The sequence below is a fragment of the Vespa crabro genome, unplaced genomic scaffold, assembly GCF_910589235.1.
Source record: "Vespa crabro unplaced genomic scaffold, iyVesCrab1.2, whole genome shotgun sequence".
Classification (NCBI taxonomy): Eukaryota; Metazoa; Arthropoda; class Insecta; order Hymenoptera; family Vespidae; genus Vespa; species Vespa crabro.
In genome coordinates this window covers 2569163-2587320 of record NW_025813595.1, presented here as the reverse complement: position 1 = coordinate 2587320, position 18158 = coordinate 2569163, and positions in this window count along the sequence as shown.

The following is an 18158-nucleotide window of genomic DNA, read 5'->3' as shown; positions in this document are numbered from 1 at the left end:
TTATTATTACTAACGTTATAATGTTTGTTATCGTTATTATCGATACTATCATTTTATTCTTATCGTTATTATAGTTATTATCGATATTTTTGATATTGCTATTATCGATGTTATCGATATTATTCTTATCATCATTATTAATACTTTTATTATGATCGTAATTATCGCTATTATTCTTAATATTAATATTATTATTATAGTTATAATTGTTATTATTATTATCGTTATTTCTTTATTATCGTTTAATTCTTCTTATTATTATTGTTAGTATCGTTAATATAGTAATTATTGATATTATAATTATCGTTATTCTCATTACTTTCGTCATTAACGTTATTATTGTATTTATTTCTATCGTTATTATCGTTAATACAGTTATTATTATTATGATAATTATCGTTATTATCTTTATTATCTTTATTATCTTTATTATAGTTCTCATTATTATTGTTATTATCATTGTTATTGTTATTATTCTTTTTATATTGATTGTTGTTATCATTATTATCGTTTTTGTCGTTAATATCGTTATTATCTTTATTATTATTATTATTATATTCGTTATTATCGCTGTTATCGTTGTTACTATTATTAGTATTGTCGTTATTATCGTATTAATATTATCGTTATTATCAATATTATCGTTGTTATTATTTTTATTATTACTATTACTGTTATTATTATTATAGTTGTCACCGTGACTATTCTTATTTTCGTTATTATTATTAATATTGATATTATCATTGGTATCATTATTGTTGTTATCATCGTTATTATTGTTATTATTATTGTAATTATTATTGTTATTACCATTAATATCGTTGTTATCTTTAATATATTTATTAATTTTATTATTATTATTATTATTATCACCATTATCGAAACTTTTGTTACTATCGATATTATTATTATTACTATAATCGTTATTATCGTATAATTATTTTTTTTATTATTGCTATTATCGTTAATATCGTTCATATCGTTACTATCTTTATTGTTATTAATATTATTAGAATAGTTTGTTATCGTTATTATCCTAGTATTCCTTATTATTAATATTACTATTATCGTCTTTTTGTTGTTATTGTTATTATTCTTATTATTATTATTATTACCGTTATTATCGTTATTACCGTTAATCTCTTTCTTATCGTTATTAACGTACATACTATAATTTTTATTCACGTTATTATTGCTATTATTGTTATTATTAATATCGTTATTTTCGATTTTATTGTTATTACTATAATCGATATTATCGTTATTATAGTTGTTATTATTATAACTATTGTGTTATTATCGGTATTATTATATTCGGAAGTATCGTTATTATAGTTATTAATATTTCGATTAAAATAATTATCATTATTATCGTTATTATTGTTAATATTATTAATATTATTAAAATTATTATCACTATAATCGTTATTATTGTTATTATCTTTATTATTACTATTGTTATTATTGTTAATAATAATAATGTTATTATTATCGTTATTATGATTGTATTTATTTTTTTCGATACAAGCGTTAATATTGTTATAATTTTTATCGAAATTATCGATATTATCGTATTTATTAATATCGTTATAATCGCTTTTATTGCTATTATTGTTATAATTTCTATTATTATTATCGTTGTTATCGTAATAAACGTTAATATTATTACTATTATTATTATTATTATTATCGTTATTATCTCTTTAACATTATTGTCGATATTGTTATTATTATTATTACCGTTATAAGCGTTACTATCGTCATTATTATTAATTTATTTTCGTTATTATCGGTATTATCGTTATTATTGTTATTATCGTTATTATCGATATTATTATTATTATTATTATCGTTAATATCATTATTATCGTTATTTTCGTTATTATTATTATCGTTAACATTGTTATTATCGTTATTATCATTATTACTGTTATTATTATTATTATTATTATCGAAGTTACCAATAATATTCTTATTAAAATTTTCGATATTATTGTTACAATCGTTATTATTATTCTCGTTATTATAGATATTATCGTTACTATGATCATTATTATTATTACTATTGTTATAATTATTATTGTTGTCCTCATCGATAATATCTTTATTATGAAAATTATTATTAAGGTCATTATTGTTATTATCGTTGATAATGTTATTATCGTTATTAATGTTATTATTATAATTGTTAATAACGTTGAAATCTATATTATTATTATTATTATCGGTATTATGATTATTATCGTTATTATTCTCTTTTTTATTATTGTTATTATCGTTATTATTGTTATTATTATTATTATTATTATTATTCTTACTATCATTATAATTATTGTTATTATCGTTTATATCGCTTTATGGTTATTATTGTTACAATTATTAGCTTTGATGTAGTAATTGTCTATATTTACGTTAATATTATTATTATTATTGTAGTTAATATCGAATATATCATTATTTTTGTTGTTATTATTATCGTTATTTTCGTTAATAACGTTAACATCTCTATTTTTACTATTAATTTCATTGTTATTATCGTTATTATGGTTATTATCTTTATTATCATCATTAACGTTATTATTGATATTATTATTACTGTTATTAATGTTATTATCGTTATTATAGTTATTATCATTATTTACGTCATTATTATTATTGTTATTATTATTATCGTTGTAGTCAATATTATTCATATTTTCGTTATTATTATTATTATTATTATTATCGGAATTGTCGTTATTTTTGTTATTATATTATTATTAATATCGTTATTATCTTTATTATAGTTATTATTATAATCGATATTATCGTTATTATTGTTATTAGTATTATTATTACACGTACTATTATCGTTAATATCGTTATTATTATTATTTTTATAATTATCGTTATTATTATTATTATCGTTATTATTATAATTATCGTTATTGTCGTTATTATTGTTGTTATCGTTGTTATTACGTTATTATCGATTTTATCGTTATTATCGTTATTATTGTTATAATTATTGTAGTTATTATCGTTATTATTGTTATAGTTATTATCGTTATTTTCGTAGTTTTAGGTTTTATCATCTTTTATATCGTTAATATCATACTATCGTTATTATTTTTATTATTATTAAATTTATTATCGTTTTTATCGTTATTATCGTTATTATTGTTATTATTACTATTTTTATTATTATCGTTATTATCGTTTTATCGTTATTATCGTTATTATCGTTATTATTTTTATTATCGTTGTTAATGTTATAATTATTGTAGTTATTATCGTTATTATTGTTATTGTTATTATTGTTATTTTCGTATTTTTATGTTTTATCATCGTTTATATCGTTAATATCATAATATCGTTATTATTTTTATTATTATTAAATTTATTATCGTTTTTATCGGTATTATTATTATTACTATTCTCGTTTCTATCGTTTTTATTATTTTAGTTATTATAGTAATAATCGTTAGTATTGTTATCGTTATTATCGTTATTTTCGTTATAATAGATATTAATTACTACTATTATCATTGCTATTATCTTTATTATTATTATTATCATTATAGCCTTTATCATTGTTATCATTATTACCGTTATTATAAGTATTATCGTTATTACTATTATTATTATTATTGTCATTATCGTTATTTTTATTATCATTATCATCCATAATATCGTCAATAATGTTAATATTATTGTTAACGTTATTGTCGTTATTATCGCTATTATTGCTGATATTATTATCGTTATTAAAGTAAATATATTTATTAATTTTAATATGGTTAATATCGTTATTAACGTTATTATCGTTATTATCGTATTACCATTTTTATCGTTTCTATTGATATTATTATTATAATTATTTTCCTTGTTACCATTATTATCGTTATTATCGTTATTATTGTAATTATAATTATCGTGAATGTCGTTATCGTGAATAGTTATCGTTATTATTATCATCGCTATTATCGTTATTACCATTATTCACTTTATTACCGTTATTATCGTACTTAATATTATTTTTATTGTCTTTATTATTGTTATTATCATTATTATCGATATTATTGTTATTATTATTATTATTAATATTTTTACTGTTATTATTATTATGATCGTTATTATCGCTATTATCGTTATTAGTGTTATTATAATTATCATTCTTATCTTTATTATCAATATTAATGTTATTATTATAAACATTATTTTCGTTATTATAGTTATTATTGTTATTATTATTATATTTATAATCGTTAACATAGTTATCATATTTATTTTTATTATTATTGTTTTCGTTATTATTGTTCCTAGCGTTATTACTGATATTATTGTTATTATTATTATCTTTATTTTCGTTAATACCTTTATTGTCGTTATTAATGTTATTATATTTTTTATCGTTATTATTGTTTTTATTGTTATTATTAGTATTATTATTATCGTAATAAAAGTTATTATCGATATTAATGTTGTTATTATTATCGTTATTATTGTTATTATGGTTAATATTAATATTATTATTATCGTTGGTATTATTATTTTCGTTATTAGCATTATCTTTATAATCATTATTATCGTTAATAATGTTATTATTATTATTGTTATTACCCATTTTATTGTTATTATTTTTATTAGTATTTTCGTTATTATCTTTATTGTTTTTATTAATATTATTGTGTTTATCGTTTATATCGATATTATATTAATTATAATAATTATTATTATTATCGATATTATCTTTATAATCGTAATTACTATTATTACTATTACGTTATTATCGTTACCATTATTATTGTTATTATCAGTATTATCGTAATTTTCGTTATTATCCTTATGATTATTATTATTGTTATTCGATATTATCATTATTGTCGTTATTATTGTTATTATAATTACTTATATTATCGTTATTATTGCTATTATTATTACAATTACTATTATTATTATCGTTCTTATCGTTAGAATTGTTGATATTATTATAATCATTGTCGTTATTATTATTATTATCGCTAACAACATTATCGTTATTATTGTTATTATTGTAATTATTACTATTATTTTTGTCTTTAATATCGTTATTTTTGTTATTATTATTAATATTAATATTATTATTATTGTTAATGTCACTATCATCTTTATTATTACTATTATTATTATCGTTAATATCGTTAATATCGTTATTATCGTTATTATCGTTAATTTCGTTACTATATTTATTATTATTATTTTTATCGTTATTATCGTTAGTAGTGTTCTTATAATTATCGATATAATTGATATTATCGTTATTATTATAATCGTTATTTTCGTTATTAACTTTATTATCGTTATTATTATTATTACTGCTACAATTATTATCGTTATTATCGTAATTATAGTTATTATTAATGTTATTATTTTCGTTGTTATCATAATTGGCGTTATAAATTTTATTATTATTATCGTTATTATTATTATTACTATTTTCATTATAATCGTAATTATAATTATCGTTATTATCTGTATTGTCATTATTATTGTTAATATTGATATTACTACTCCTACTATTATCGCTATTATCGTTATCGACTTTATTATTTTTTTCATTATTATTATCAATATTATTGTCGTTTTTATAGTTATTATCGTTATAATCATTATTATCGATATTTTTATTATTATTATTATTATCATAATTATGGTTGTTGACGTTATTTTCGCCATTATTATTATAATTAAAATCGCTATTATCGTTATTATCATTATTATCGTTATTAATATTATTATTATTATTATTTTTGTATTTATTGTTGTTATCATTATTATCGTTATTGTTGTTAATATCGTTATTATCTTTATTATTATTATTATTATTATCGGTATTATCGTTATTGTTGTTATTATTAATAATACAATTATTGTTACTATCGTTATTATTATAATCGTTATTATCGTTATTATCGTCATAATCGTAATTGTTATTATTATTTATATCGATATTATCGTTAATATTGTTTTTTTTATTATCGATATTATCGTTATTATCGTTATTATTATTACCGTTAAAATCGTTTTTATTGTTATTACTATTATAATTGTTATTACTACTAAATTTATTATCGTTATTATCGTTATTATAGTTATTATGATTATCGTTAAAATTTTTAGTATCATTATTCTCCTTATTATAACTATTATTATTCTTGTTATTATCTTTATTATCGTTATTTTAATTTTTATCGTCATAATCGTTGTTATTGTTATTATTATTATCGATATTAAGGTTAATATCCTTGTTATCTATATTATTATTACTATTATTATTATCGTTATTATCGTTATTATCGTTAATATTATTATACTATTATCGTTATTAACGTTATTTTTATACTCGTTATTACCGTTATTATCGTTATTACCATTATAATGGTTATTATCGTTATTATTATTATTATTAATATCGTCATTTACGTTAATAATGTTCTTATCTTTATTTTTATTTGTATTATTATTGTCATTATCATTATTATCGTTGTTATCAATATTATCGTTATTATCGTTATTATCGTTACAGTTATTATTACTATTATTCATTATCGTAGACATCATTATTATTATTATTATGATTAATATAGTTATTATCATCATTATTGTAATTATTATTATCGATGTTATCATTATTATCCTTATTATCGTTAATAATGTTATTTTTATTATCGATATTATCATTAATATTGTTAATATTATTATCGATAATATCGACTTTATCGTATTTATTATTATCATTATTATCGTTATTATTATTATTATTATTAGCGTCATTATCGTATATATTTATATTATTATTGTCGTTATTATCGTTATTACTGTTATTCTATTTATTATCGTTAATATCTTATTTAAATCATTTTTTTTAGTTATTTACGTTATTTTTGTTATTATTGTTATTAATATTATAGTTCTAATCGTTCATGTCATTATTATAAATATTATTATTTTTATAAATCTTATTATTATCGTTAATTTTGTTCTTATCGTTATTATCGTTAGTATCGTTATTATAGTTATTATTATTATTATTATTATCTTTATTATGGTTATTAGTATTATCGTTATTATTGTTATTATTATTACCTCCTATAACGTAATTATCGATATTATTGTTATAATTATACCGATAATATCGTTATTATCGTTATTATTTTCTTTATTATTAAATTTATTATCCTTTTTAAGGTATTATGAATATTACTATTAACGATACTATCGTTTTTATTATTTTTGTTATTATTGTAATAATCGTTATTATGTCATCGTCATTTTCGTTATTTTCGTTGTAATGTTTACTAATGGTATTGCTATTGTTATTATTGTTCTAATATCGTTATTAATGTTATTATTATTATTAACGTAATTACAGTTATTATCGCAATTATTCCTAATATCCTTATCGTTGTTAACGTAAATATAGTTATTAATTTTATTATAGTTATTATCGTTATTATTGTTATTATCCTTATTATTGTAAGTATTATTATCATCTTTATCGTTTTTAGTATTATTATTATTATAATTATTTTCTTATGATCATTATTGTCTTTATTATCGTTATAATTGTAATTATTATTATCGTGAATATCGTTATTATCGTTATTATCATAATTATCGTTATTATGATTATTATTATTTTTATAGATATTATCGTTAATATGTTATTATTATTATCCATATTACCGTTAATATTGTTAATATTATTATCGATATTATCTTATTTATCGTATTTATTACTATCCTTATTATCTTTCTTATTGTTATTAATGTTAATATTATTATTATTATTATTATCGTCATTATTGTTATTATCGATATTATCGCTAATATTATTATTATTATCGATATTATCAATAATATTGTTATTAGTATTATCGATATTATCGTTACTATCGTTATTGTTATTATCGTTAATATCGTTAATATATCTATTATTACTATTATTTAATTGTTATTTTTGTTATTATAGTTATTATCACTTTTATCGTTTTATCTTCATTATCGTTCTTATTATTATTAGTAATTTCGTTATTATCGTTATTATTATAATCCTTATAATCGTAATTATCTTTATTATTGTTATTATTATTATCGTTGTCAACGTTAAAATCTTTATTTACTTCATCATTATTATTGTTCTTATCCTTATTATTGTTATTATTATTATCGTTAGCACGTTACTATCCTTACTTTCGTTATTATTATTATTGTTTTTATCGCTTTTGTCGTTGTTATCGTTATTATTGTAATTATTATTATTCTTATATCGTTATTATCGTTCCTTTTCCTATCGTTATTAGTGTTTTTTCGTTATTATAGTTATTATCATTATTATTATTATTATTGATTATATCGTTGTTATCGTTATTATCCTTATTATCGTTATTAATTATATTAATATTATTTTTGTCGTTGTCATCGATATTAGCATTATCGTTATTATCGTTAATATCCTTAGCATTGTTATAACTATTATTATTATTATTATCATTATTATCGTTATTAATGCTATTATTATTTTTGTTATTATCGTAATTTTCGTTATTAATTTTATTATTATTATCGTTATTAACGTAATTATCGTTATAATCGTTATTATTATAATTATTCTTATTGCCATTATCGTTATTATTGTTACTATAGGTATTATTTATATTACTATTATTGTTATTATCGTTATTTTTATTTTCGTTTTTGTCGTCATTTTCGTTACTATTGTTATTATTATTATTATTATTATCGTTAATAACTTTAATATCTCTATTATTATTATTCTTATTGTTAATATCGTTATTATAGTTATTAACATTATAACCGTTATTATCGTTATTAATATTATTATTACTATTATTATTAATAACTTTATTATCATTATTATGGTTATTATTATTATTATTATTGTCGTTATTATCGTATTTAATTTTATTATTGTTACTTTTAATATCCTTACTATCTATTTTATTGTTAGTATTATAATCCGTATTATCGTTATTATCGTTATTACCGTTAGTATTATTATCGTTATTATCGTTTATAACGTTATTAATATTAGTATTACTATTATTATTATTTTTACTGTCTTTTTATTCTTTTTATTATTAATATGGGTATTATTGTTAATATTGTTATTATTATTATCCTTATTTTCGTAAATATCGTTATTTTTATTATTATTATTATCGTTATTACCGTTATTATCCTTATTATCGTCATTATTGTTATTATTATCATCGTTATTACCACTATTATCGTTATTATTAGGATTATTGTTATTATCAATGTTATCGCTATTATTGCTATGATTATAATTGTTATTAACGTTATGATCGTTATTATTGTTCACAATATTATAGTTATTAGCGTTATTATTGTAATTGTTATTATTATTATTACTATTGTCGTTATTATCGTCTTTATCGTTATATTCATTATTATCGTTACATTTGTTATTCTTATGATCGTTATTGTCGTTATTATCGTTATAAACTTTATTATTATTACACATATTATCGATATTATCTTTATTCTTATTATTATTAATAATGTTATTATCGTTTTTATCGCTATTATCGATATTATTGTTACTATTATTCTCGATGGTATCGTTATTATTCTTATAATCGTTGTTAATATTATTATTATTATTATTGTCGTTATCGTTAATTTCATTATTATTAATATTACTATAATTGTTATTATCATTAATATTGTTATTATTATTATCTTTGTTATCTTTAATATTGCTATTATTAATATCGAAATTAACGTTATATCGTTATAATTGATGTCGTTAATCATTGTTATTATTGTTGTTATCGTTATTATAGTTATTATTATTGTTAAAATTATTGTGGTGTTATCGTTACAGTTATTATGTTTATTTTCTTTTTTATCGTTGTAATTGTTCTTATTATTATTATTCTTATAGCTTATATCATTATTTTCGATTATATCGTTAATATCTTTATTATTATTATTTTTATTGCCGTTATTATCCTTATTATTGTTATTACTATTACTACTATTGTCGCCTGTATCGTTAATGCCATTTCGTTATTATATTTTTTATAGTTATTAATGTCGTTATTAGTAATATTATTATCGTTATTATCGTTATTATCGTATTTATTTTCATTATTGTTATTATTACTATTATTATTATCGTCATTATCGTTATTATTATTATTATTATTATTATTATCGTTATTATCGTTATTATCGTTATTACTGTTATTATTATTATTATCATTATCGATATTATCGTTATTATCTTATTTATTATTAACAATATTATCGTCATTATTGTTATAATGGTTATTATAATTATTATTGATATTATTATTGTTATTATTGTTGTCTTTATTATCGCTATTATAGATATATTTATTATCGTTGTTATCGTTATTATAGTTATAGTTTTTAATGTTATTATATTTGTCACCGTTATTATACTTACTTCCGTTATTATTATTATTATTATTAATATAATTATCGTTGTTTTCGTTACTATTGTTATAACTATTTTCGTTAATATCGTTATTATTGTCGTTATAATTACCCTTATTATCGTTATTATTTCAACTACTACTATAATTATTTTTCTTATTATTATCATCATAAATCATATGATCGTTATTATTATAATCGTCACTATCGTTATTATTATTATCGATATTATCGTAATTATCGTTATTATTGTTACTATTGATATTTTATAATTATTCTTTGTCTTCATTATCATTATTATTATTATCGTTATTATCGTTAATATCGTTGTTATCTTTATTATTATTATAATTATTTTTTGTAAATATCGTTAATATCGTTAATAATATTACTACTATTATCCTTATTATCGTTATTATTATAATCGTTACTATCGTCATTATTGTTATTAAAGTTATTAGCGTTATTATCGTTATTATCGAAAATATCGTTATTATCTTTATTATTATTATTATTATTATTATTATTATCGTTAATATCGATATTATCGTTATTATTATTATTACTATTGAAGTTATTAACATTAATATTGTTATCGTCATATTCGATATTATCGTTATTATTGTTATTATTCTTAACATAACCACTATTATTGTCGTTATCATACAAATTATTGTCTTCAATTTTATTAGTATTATTATTATTATTATTATTATTATTATTATTATTATCATCGTTATTATCGATATTATCGTTATAATCGTTATTATTATTATTACTATTTTTATTATAATCGTAAATATAATTATCGTTATTATCTTTTTTATTATTATTATTGTTATTATTGATATTACTACTCCTACTATTATCGCTATTATCGTCATCGACTTTATCATTATTTTCATTATTATTATCAATATTATTGTCGTTTTTATATTTATTATCGTTATAATCATTATTATCGATATTTTTATTATTATTTTTATCATAATTATCGTTGTTGACGTTATTTTTGTTATAATTATTATAATTAATATCGCTATTATCGTTATTATGGTTATTATCGTTATTAATGTTATTATTATTATTATTATTATTATTATTATTATTATTGTTATTGTTATTATTATTATGGTTATAATCGATTTTATTGATATTATTTCTAATGTTGCTATTATTATTATCGATGTTATCGTATTTATCCTTATTATCGTTATTATGATTATTATTATCGTCGTCATTTACGTTATAATTATTATCGATATTATCATTATTATCGTTATTACCATTAATATTATTATTACTTTTGTCGTCATTATCGTTATTATTATTATCGATATTATCGTTATTATTAATATATTAAATGTCGTTATTATCGTTATTATCGTTATTATCTATATTTTTGTTATTATTATTACCGATGATATCGTTATTATCCTTATCAACGTTATTATTATTATTATTATTGTTGTTATTTTCGATTCAATAATTATCGTTATTATCATTATAATCGTTATAATTATTAATATTATTGTCTTTATTATCGTTATTTACTTGAATGTTATTATCCTTATTATGGTTATTACGTTTATTTTTACTACTATTTATATCGTTCTTACCGTTATTACCGCTATTTTAGTTAATATTATTATTATTATTATTATCGCTCTCATTGTTATTTTCGTTATTATGGTTATTATCGTTTTTATAGTTATTATTATTATAGTTATTAATATTATTATTAACGTTATTATCGTCATTATCGTTATTGATTATTATTGTTATCTTTATTATCGTTATTATTGTTATTAATATTGTTATAACTAACGTTATTATCGTTAATATTGTTATCGTTATTATCGTTATTTTTGCTAATATTGTTATAATCACTACTATTATTATTTATATTATCGTTCTTATAGGTCTTATTATTATTATTTTTTCGTTATTATCATTATAATTATTATTGTTATTATAATTATCGTTCCTATCATTATTATCCTTATTTTAGGTATAATCTTTTAATAATTAGCGTTATAATCGTTGTCATTGATATTATTATTAATATTATTATCATTCTTATCGATATTATCGCTACAATTCTTATTATTATTATCGTTATTATCGTTAATATTGTTATTACCTTTTTTATTATTATTATTATTATTGTTATTATTGTTGGTTCCTTATTATAGTTATTATCGTTATTATCATTATTATTGTTATTTTTATAACTATTTTTATTATTAACTTTATTATAATTATCATCATTAATATCGTTATTATTGTTATTATCGTTATTATTATTATTATTATTATTACTATTATAATCGATATTATCATTACTATAGTTATTATTATTATTAGTATATTATACTGTTAATATTGATATCATATTTATTATTATCATTAAAATTATTGATTTTAACATTATTATCATGATAATTGTAATACTCCATATCGTTATAATTGTTATTATTATAATTATTGTTATTGCTGTTATCGTTAATATCGCTATTATGTTTATTTTATTATTATCGTTATTATACTATGCTTTTATTATTATTATTATCGATTTTATCCTGATTATAGCTATTATTATTATTATTATAATCATTCTTATCGCTATTATCGTAAATTATGTTTTTACCATTACTATTTTTATCTTTATTAACGTTACTATTGTTATTAATATTTTCGTTATTATCTTTTTTCGTTTTATTATTATTATTATTCTTAATATTATTATTATTATTATCGATATAATAGTTATTATCATTGTTATAGTTATTATATATATTATTATTATCTTTATTTTCGGTAATATCCATGTTATTGTTATTGTTATAATAGTTAATATCGTTATTATCGTTGTTATCGTTATTATATTTATTATTATTACCTTTATTTCCGTTATTATCCTTATTATTGTTTTCGTTATTATATTATTATCGTTATTATTGTTATTATTGTAATTATCAATATCGATATTATCGATTTATCAGTATTATAGTTCATATTGTTTTTATTATTATCGTTATTATAGTTATTATTATTGTAATTATTATCATTATTATCGCTATTATTGTTATTATCAATATTTTTATTATTATTATTATTATCTTTATTATCGACAATAATTTCGTCATTATCGTTATTATCGTCATTAGCGTTTCGATTGATATTATTATTATTACCGCTATTATCGTTTTTATTATTGATATTATTATTGTTTTTATCGTTGATATTGTAATTATTAATACCGATATTATGGATATTATCATTATTATTTTTATTATTATCTTCAATAGCGTTATTATTGTTATTATTATTATTATTTTTATTTATATCTTTATTATCAGTATTATTGCTATTATTGTCATTATCGTTATTATTGTTATTATTATTATTACTTTTATTATCGCTATTGTCTCTAATATCTTTTGTATCCTCAATATCGTTATTATATTTATTATTATTGTTACTGTTACTAGTATTATTATCGTTATGATCGTTATAATCCTTATTATTATTTTTATAATAATTATTATTATTATCGCTATTTTCGTTGTTATTGTTATTATCGTTATTATCGTTATTATCGTTTTTATCGTTATACATGTTATTATTATTATTACTGTTATCGTTATGAACGTTAATAATGTTAATATTATTATCGATATTATCGTAATTGTCGTTATTATTGTTATGGTCATTACTATTATTATCGTTATAATTGTTATATTTACTATCGATAATTCTTTATTATCTTTGTAATTCTTATTATTATTATTGTTAATATCGTTATTATAGTAATTTTTGTTATTATAATTATCGTTATTATTATTATTATCATCATTATCGTTATTATTGTAATTATTACTATCGTTATTATCGTTAATCCCATTATTATCTTTATTATTATTATTATTATTATCGTTATTATCGTTAGTATCGTTATTATTATTATTATTATTTTTGTCGTTATTATTGTTATTATCTTTATTACCGATTTTTCCGTAATTATACTTATTATCGATGATATTATTATTATTATTATTATTATCGTCATCATCTTTTTTACCGTTATTATAGTCTTTATTACTATCGTTATTATCGTAATTATCGTTATTAATGTCAATATTATTATTGTTATTATCGTTTTTATTGTTATATGTATTATTATTATTCTAGTTATTTTCATTAATACCATTATTATCGAATTTATAGTTGTTACTATTAACGATATTATAGTTATCATTATTATTATTACTATCGTTATTATCGTTATTATCGTACATATTATTATTATTACTATCCACTTTACCGATATTACTTCATTTTTATTAGTATTAATATCGTTATTATCGTTGTTTTCGATATTTTGGTCATTATTACCATTGTTATTATCGTAATCATAGTAATTATAGTTATCGCTAATATCGATATTATTGTTACTATCTTTATAATTGTTATTATTATTATCGTTATATCTTTATTTTCGTTATTATCGTTATTATTATTACTGTTATTATCGTTTTTATTATTATTATTATAATTATAATTATAATTATTGTTATTATCAATATTATTTTTATTATCGTCATTATTGTTATTATTATTATCTTTATAACCGTTAATACCGATGCTTTCTTTATTATTATTATTATTATTATTATCGTTATTATCGTTTTTATTATTATTATTATTGTCGTTATATATAATTTATCGTTATTACTGCTATATTCATAATTACCCTTATTATCGATATAATTATTATTATTATTATAGATGTAATTATTATTATTCTTAGTATCGTTAATATTAATATTATTATTGTCGTTATTTTCGTAATAATCATTATCGATATTATAGTTATTATCGTTAGTATTACTATTATTATTGTCCTTATTATCGATTTTATCTTTATTTTTATTACTATAAAATCGTTATTATGGTTATTATTGTTATTATTGTTATTATTATTATCGTTATTTTCGTTATTATCGTTTTTATCGTTATGAATGTTATTATATTTTTTATCGTTCTTGCTATTATTATTATTATTAGTATTATTATTATCGTTATAATCGTTATTATCGTTATTTATGTTATTATTATTAACGTTATAATCGTTATTATGTTAATTGATATTATTATTATTATAGTTTGTATCATTATTATCGTTATTATTTTTTTTATTATTATATTTATTATCTTTATTATCATTTTCTTTATAGTCATTATTATAGTCTTTTATTATTATTATTGTTACTATCCTTGTTATTGTTATTATTATTATTATTATTATCATTATTATCTTTATTGTTTTTATTAATATTATTGTTCTTATCGTTTATATCGTTACTATATTAATTATTATAATTATTATTAATATCGATATTATCTTTATAATCGTAATTATTATGATTACTATTTCGTTATTATCGTTATCATTATTATTGTTATTATTAAAATTATCGTAATTTTCGTTATTAACGTTATTATTGTTATTATTGTAATCGCTATTATCGTTATTATCGTTATTATTGTTATTATAATTATCTTTATTATCGTTATTATTGCTATAATTATTACTATTACTATTATTATTATCGTTTTTATAGTTAATATCGTTATTATTATTGTAATTATTATCGTTATTATTGTTTTTGTTGTTATTATTATTATCGATACTATCGTGAAAATTTTTACAATTATTAACAATATTATCCTTTATATCGTTATTATTATTATCGCTGTTATTGTTAGTATCGTTATTATCGTTCTTATCTTTAATAAGATTATTATTATAAACGTTATTATCGTTAATTCCATTGATATCGTTATTATAGTTATTATTAGTATTATTATTGTCGTTATTATCGTTATTATCGTGATTATTTTTATTAATATTATAGTTGTCACCGTTATTGTACTTACTTTCGTTATTATAAATATTATTATTAATGTTAATATCGTTATTACGTTACTAATGTTATTACAATTTTCGTTAATATCGTTATTATTGCTATTATTATTATTAATAATATCATTATTATCGATATCATCGATATTATCGTTATTATTGCTATTATGATTTATATAATCTTCGATATTATCATTAATATTTTTATTATTATTATCGTTATTATTGTTACTATCGTTATTATCTTTATTATTATTATAATTATTATCGTAAGTATCGTTATTATCGTTATTAATATTAATACTAATATCGATATTATCGTTATTATTATTATTATTACTATTGACGTTATTATGAATAATATTGTTATCGTCATAATATTTATTATCGTTATTATTGTTATTATTCTTAACATTACCACTGTTATTATCGTTATTATGCAAATTATTGTTATTATTATTATTATTATTATCATTATTATTATAATTATCTTTGTTACCTTTATTATCGTTATAGTTGTTTTTACTATTGTCGTTAAAATAGTATATATTATTATCTTTATCATTGTTATTATTGCTATTATTTTATAATAACTATTATTATCGTTATTATTGTAATTAACGTTATTATTTTTACAATTATTATAATTATTATTATCGTTATTATCTTTATTTTCGTTATCATCGTTATTATCGATATTATTATTATTATTATTATCGTTAATATCATTATTATCGTTATTTTCGTTATTATTATTATAGTTATTATCGTTATTACTGTTATTTTCTTTATTTTCGTTATTATTGCTATTACAATTATTATTTTTATTATCGTTATTATCGATATTATCATTAATATTGTCATTATCTTTATTATTATTCATTTTGTTTTAGTTATGATCGTTATTATCGTTGTTATTATTATTAATAATATTGTTATTATCGATATTATTATAATACTTATTATCGTTATTATCTTTATTATTTTTATTAGTATTAATATTATGGCCGAAATTATCGTTAATATTATTATTATAATTATCGATATTATCGATATTATTGTTATTATTATTATAGTTATTATCGTCATTATTGATATTATTGTTATTATTATTGATATTATTAATGTTATTATCGTTATTATCGTTATTATTATTATTATTATTATTATTATTATTATTATTATTATTATTATTATTATTATTATTATTATTATTGTCGTTATTAAGTTTTTTATCGCTACTATAGTCATAATCGTTATTATCGTTATTATCGTTAATATCGTTATTATATTTATTAATATTAATATTATTATCTTTATTATCGTTATTATCGTTATTATTTATATTAATATTATCATTGTTATCGTTAATAATATTGTTGTTATCTTTATTATCGTTATTATTGCTATTATTTCTATTATTATTATCGTTATTATTGATATTATTTTTAATATCATTATTAATATTATTATTATTATCGTTAATATCGATATTATCGGTATTATTATAATCGATATTATCGCTATTATTGTTATTATTGTTACCGTAGTTATCTTTACTTCCGTTATTATTATTATTGTTATTATTATGTTTTTGTCGTCTTTAACGTAACAATTGTCATTAATATTTTCGTTAATATCGTTATTATTGTTCCTTTTATTAATATAATTATTATCGTTATTATCATTATTAACGTTATTATCATTATAATCGTTATTATTATTACAATTATAAACATCGTTATAATTATTATTGTTA